Genomic DNA, 6000 nt, shown 5'->3' on the forward strand with positions numbered 1-6000 from the left:
GCCGTCTATGGGGGGCTGTTTAGAACAGCAATATATGGGCCCTTCCAATGTGGGGCCAAGGAGTCGTGTTTCCAGTCCTTGACCACACCTGATGCCCAGGCACAAATTCGTGAATCTGTTCCCCAAGTGGTAATGGCACCCTTTCTTGTACAAACTTAGTTACCTGATTTATTACCTTACCCAGTTGTTTCATCTGCTGTGAAATCGCATCTCCCCTTACCTGAGGCAAATTTGTTGACACCTGTTTTATGATGTGAGCGGGCCTCCCATACCCAATTTTGTATGGAGAAGAGCCATGGGACTGTGGGGTCATCCTGAGTCTGAGCAGAGCCATTGGAAACAAGTCCACCCAGGAACAGTCAGTCTCTAAGATCCACTTGGAGAGTGTCTCTTTAAGTGTCCGGCTGGTTTTTTCCACCATCCCAGAACTCTGGGGCCTATATGCTGTGTGTAATTTCCACTTGATGTTTAAAGTTTTGCTTACTTGTGATACTAAATCGGCTACAAAAGCCGGGCCATTGTCCGATCCAGTGCTGGTAGGAAATGCAAATCTGGGAGCTGTCTCCCTAAGCAGGCACCAGGCTACTTTTGATGCTCTTTCAGTCCAGGTAGGAAAAGCTTCTACCCATCCCGAGAACGTGTATACTATGACCAGCAGGTAATGGTAGTGTCGGTGAGGTTTCACTTCAGTGAAGTCCACTTCCAGGTGTTCAAAGGGCAGCGTGCCTTTTACCCAAATCCCTGGAGGTTTCTGTCTGTGTCAAGAGGCAGCATTGACCTGTGAGCAGGCAGTGCAGTTCTGAGATTTTGTCCTGCATAGGGAAGAGAGGCTTGGCACCAAGAAATATTTTCAATTTAGCTGTTCCAGTTTATCATGGCCTAGTTGGGTTGCTTGGTGTGTTTGGCTTACCAGAGTGGGTGCCAGCTCTTCCGGTACCAATAATTTGCCACTTGGCAATTCTCACCATCCCTTTTCAGTCTTGATGGCCCCTTCTGCTTTAGGTAGTTGCTTTTGGGCTTCAGTGTATTTTGGAGAGTCTAGCGTTAGCTCAGGTAGCTCCTCCAATATGAGAGCTTTAATAGAGACTTCACTTGTCACCCCCAAGCCCTCAGCTGCTGGTTTAGTGGTCTTATCTACTAGTCTGTTCCCTGAGCCCAGGGAGTATACTATTTTTGACGTCCTCAGCAGTGTATGACTGCAACCCTTTCTGGTTTCCAGGCAGCATCTAATAGGGCCTTAATTTCTTCCTTATGTTTAATATCTTTTTCACTAGCTGTCAGAGGCCTCTCTCCTTATACAGAGCCCTGTAGTGTGGCAAAAGCATACCTGGAGTCTGCGTAAATGTTTGTCTTCTTACCTTTTGACAGTTGGAGGGCCTGGATTGGAGCATATAGTTCGGCCTGCTGAGTGGACCAGTGTGATGGCAGAGAGCTAGCCTCCACGATGGTTTCTTCCATGACTACTGCATATCCCGCCCATCACTGTCCTTGTTTCACCAGGCTGGTGCCATTGGTGTTCAGGACCAAATCTGGGTCCGGGATTGGCTGGTCTCTCAAGTCAGGTCTGCTGGCATATTTCCTTGCAATTATGTGAGGGCCCACCTTCTCCCACACGAAAGAGAGTGGCCAGATTCAGAACCTGACAAGGCTCAGTAGTAACATGGGGGTTCTCACGTAAAAGTCGCTGGTATTGAGTAATCTGGGATGCTGACAGTCATTTATGGGGGTCCCATCGCAGGGGAGTGTTGAGCTCATGCAGGACTTTTACGAACAAATCTTGGCCCAAAGTCAGCTTGATTGCCTCCTGGACCAGTAAGGCAACTGGAGCAACTGCCCATAAGCATCCCGGCCACCAGTGGCAACATTGTCCAGCTGATTAGAGATAAGTCCCTAGTCCGTCCCATGTCCCCAAAGTCTGGGACAACACTCCCATAGCCACCTTGTCCTTTTCAGTCACATAAAGAGGAAACGGCCTAGCAAAGCCTGGCAGTCCCAAGGTGGGTGCTGACGTAATTGTATCAGATTTGAGTTCTATTTCCAGTGGGACTTGTTTTGCAAGCATGGGAGGGTTGTTTTCCACCCAGACCTCAAGGAATTGTTGAATAAACTCTCTCTCTCGACTGTTTATCCTGCCCAGTTTCCTTTCCAGGAGATCGTGCAACCTCCATTCATCTGAGAGGAAGAGTAAATAGGTGGTTGGGCCCACTTGAACAGTCTTTTGTTGGGGGAAAGGTGACTTGTGTCCCCAGTTTAGACAGCAAGTCTCTTCCTAACAAAGGTACTGGGCATTCAGGGATGTATAAAAATTCATGAGTCACTTGGTGTCCCCCCATCTGACATTTTCAGGGTAGGCTAGAGACACAAAGGCTGCATTTACCACCATCTGAGACCCAGCAGCCTCTGGCTGGGTCTATTGGTGTATAAAGTCTATAGGCCTCGCACAGTCTTTCGCAGACCTCAGAGGGTGATTCGCTTTCTCTTTGAATCACTTTGGAGGGTTTTGCGATACTCATACCTTTTGGGGCCCCCCTCTTGAGACCTTGTAAAATAGTCAGCTGATATCTCTCCAGGTGGCCTCTCTCTTCTGTGTTACAGTCCCAATTGGGCCTCTCATCAGGGGTGGCTGGTTCTGCCCACCGCTATGGGTCTGCAGTACCCTCAGGTGCCATTTCTCTTACCCATTCTCTGGCTTCAGTTAGGATCCTGTGTCTTTCCTCAGTGCTGAAAAGGGAGACTAGTAGTTGGATTATGTCATCCTATGTAGGGCGGTGGGTTCGAAAAGTAGTCTCCATCAGCCTAATCATGGCTTGTGGCTGCCCCGAGTACAGTGGAGCCTGTCTGGTCCAGTTTAATGTATCTGTAGTGGAAAATGGCTGGGAATGCTAGGCTACAGGGTGCTGATGGTAGTGTCCTATGTGTCCTGAACTGGAGGCTGTCTTAGCTCTCTGAGGGCATCTGTAGTGGGGTTCTTTCCCCCTGTCCCTTGGTGGAGCGTAGTCTCTGTCTAACTGCTGTGTTTTCACCCCCTTCCCATCAGTACTCACTGAGAGAGGGGGATACAATCTAGGCGGTCCAGCTGAGGTGGAATTCTGGGGCGTTGACCAGAGGTCTCCATTGCTGGGATTGGAGCCCACTGAAACAGCGGCTCTACGAACACCGGGAGAGCTGGTGGAGAAGCAGTGACCTTTGCAGGAACTTCACGTCGCCCTGAATTGGGCAATAAGGTGGCCTCCAGTCCTGGTGGAGCACTAAGAGGCAGGGGTGTCATTATCCAGTATGGGGGACGGGTAAAGTCATCCATGTCCAAATCCTGTAGAATTTCCTGTTTCATCATCAGTCAATTTTGTTTGGCCCAGAGAGGGCCATTCGACCTCACAGAGTACGTGGAGGCGGTTAGGCTTCATCTTCACCCCAGAGTCTCCCCCTAATCCCTTCTTTAAATTTTTAATCCTTCACTCCAATACAGTTGCCTTAGATTCATCTCCCCCCATCTTGCTTACCTTCTCGGACCTTCTTCTAGTTTCCTTTTCATTCTGTCTACGAAGTTCTCAGTTCCCTATGTACTTCTGATATTTCCACTCAATGACACTTATATTGCCATTCTGCCTCCTTCCTAATTGGGGTGAGAAGAGCCTTACCTGCCAGATCCCAGAGGGAGAAGGGGGACCGGCGTGTCTTCACCTGCCTGTCAGTACAGCCGAACCAGGACACGTGATCCAAGACTGTTTTTCCCTCAACTTTTAAAGTCCATTCTGCCTTGGTGGGCTTGATCAGCTGCAGATGAAAATACAGATGGGCTAAATATCCCATGTCCCAGGGCGTCTCCGGAAAAGCCAATTCGTACTCACTTATGTATCCCCATCCTTTAGCCTGACAATTTCGAGGGGGTCAAGAATTTCATAGCAGATGAGACACCTCCTTGGGGAGGGCAGAATACGAGCACATTAAAACCAAGTTTCTTCTCCTAAAAATCCCCTGGCAATTGCTTGGTAATAATTTTCCGCAAAATGGCGTGGACACCACCTCCTAAATGACCTTCACAAATTTCCTTCCTAAGCCCTAACATGCGTGTCAACCTGTGTACCAAGTAATCGTTGCCACCTGCCTATTCCAGGCTCCTGTGGGTCTGTGCCCCTTCTAATCCCTCCCAGGAGGGTGGTCAGGCCCCCTCTTCCACCCTGCCAGGTGGGTTCCTCCTCACCTGAGCGCTCAGTTCCCCTACTGCCATCCACTACCTGCTAACGTGAAAGGCCCTGGCATTGAGAAGCAGAATCCTTCCAGAAGAGTGAGGCACCTTCCCCCGCTCTAGAAGATTCGAGCCGCAAGGCCTCGGAGTAGTCCCAAATAGGACTTGTCTTAAGTGAGGAGTTTCCTGGCCCATGTACCAAATGTGGTAGCCACGCGATCCGGGAAACAAACTCACCCAGAAGGACAATGCAGATAGTGGAGTGCAGTTTATTACACCGGAGGGCCCAAAGCAGAGTCTCCTCTCAGACAAGGACCGTGGCCAGTTTTTCTGAAAAACCTTATATATTCTAAGTGTACATGCCCAAACCCACCTCCCCAGATTCCCTGAAACTAGTGTGAACAAAGGAAAAGAAAGATACAATCAAAGTTAACCCGTGTTTCATATGCCTTAAACCTAGGTAGTTAACAGTGGACAATTATCAATAGGCCTGTGGTCATACCCCAATAAGCATAATAGAATGTAGGATTCTATTTGTTCACACAGATAATTAGGGTATTTTTTAGGCAACAGAGAGTCTAGGTCTGAGCCCTGGGGCTCTTCCTTCCAGGGGCCTGGCTTTCCAGTTGGTATGTCGTTTCCATAGATACTGGGCATCTAGCTCAAAGTCTACCCAAGTCCAGCCCAAGATGGAGTTTTGCTCTCAAGATGGAGCCTGTTCTGTCTGTTTCCTCCTCCATTCCTGCCTCTTGACGCTCTTAACTCATAGGATGATTGTCATTCATAGCGATATATTGCGTCCTGACTCTCCGACCTCCGATTTGGGAGAACGCCATCAACCTTTGTGTTACAAAGTTCATAGTACATTGTAAAATACAGGGTGCACAAAGCAGAACTATCAAGACAGCTATAACAATGGTAAATATAGTTTCCACCAAACACCCTTCACCCAAGATAGGACCGAAGTACAAAAAGGAAGATTATCATCAGACATAACTTTTACCTGACCTTTCATGTCATCTAGGGTGGCTGATATATAGCCAGATAAATCAGGAATATATATGCAACATTCAACTTTAATTATAGCACAGGTCCCTCTTTGTACTGAAACTATGGTTAGTCTCAAGATGATACCAGCAAGCCCTTGTAGCAGCAGTTGATTATAGAGCTTCATCTCTGTTTCTTCTTTAAGATGATCTTGGTTTCATGGGGATTAGTGGGGTCCTGGTGTGCAGTCTGCTCGGTGTCCTCCAGGTCTGCGTGATATGCTCTCTTCACCCTCATGTGCTGGATACAGGGAGTGACACCCACACCTTTAACTGCAATTCAGTTCAGTTCAGTCGCTCAGTCGGGTCCGACTCTTTGCGATCCCATGAATCGCAGCACACCGGGCCTCCCTGTCCATCACCAACTCCCGAAGTAAACTCAGACTCGCATCCATCGAGTCAGTGATGCCATCCAGCCATCTCATCCTCTGTCGTCCCCTTCTCCTCCTGCCCCCAATCCCTCCCAGTATCAGAGTCTTTTCCAATGAGTCAACTCTTCACCTGAGGTGGCCAGAGTACTGGAGTTTCAGCTTTAGTATCATTCCTTCCAAAGAAATCCCAGGGCTGATCTCCTTCAGAATGGACTGGTTGGATCTCCTTGCAGTCCAAGGGATTCTCAAGAGTCTTCTCCAACACCACAGTTCAAAAGCATCAATTTTTCGGCGCTCAGTCTTCTTCACAGTCCAACTCTCACATCCATACATGACCACAGGAAAAACCAAGCCTTGACTAGATGGACCTTAGTTGGCAAAGTAATGTCTCTGCTTT

This window comes from Capricornis sumatraensis, chromosome 3, assembly GCF_032405125.1.
Source record: "Capricornis sumatraensis isolate serow.1 chromosome 3, serow.2, whole genome shotgun sequence".
NCBI classification, from domain to species: Eukaryota; Metazoa; Chordata; class Mammalia; order Artiodactyla; family Bovidae; genus Capricornis; species Capricornis sumatraensis.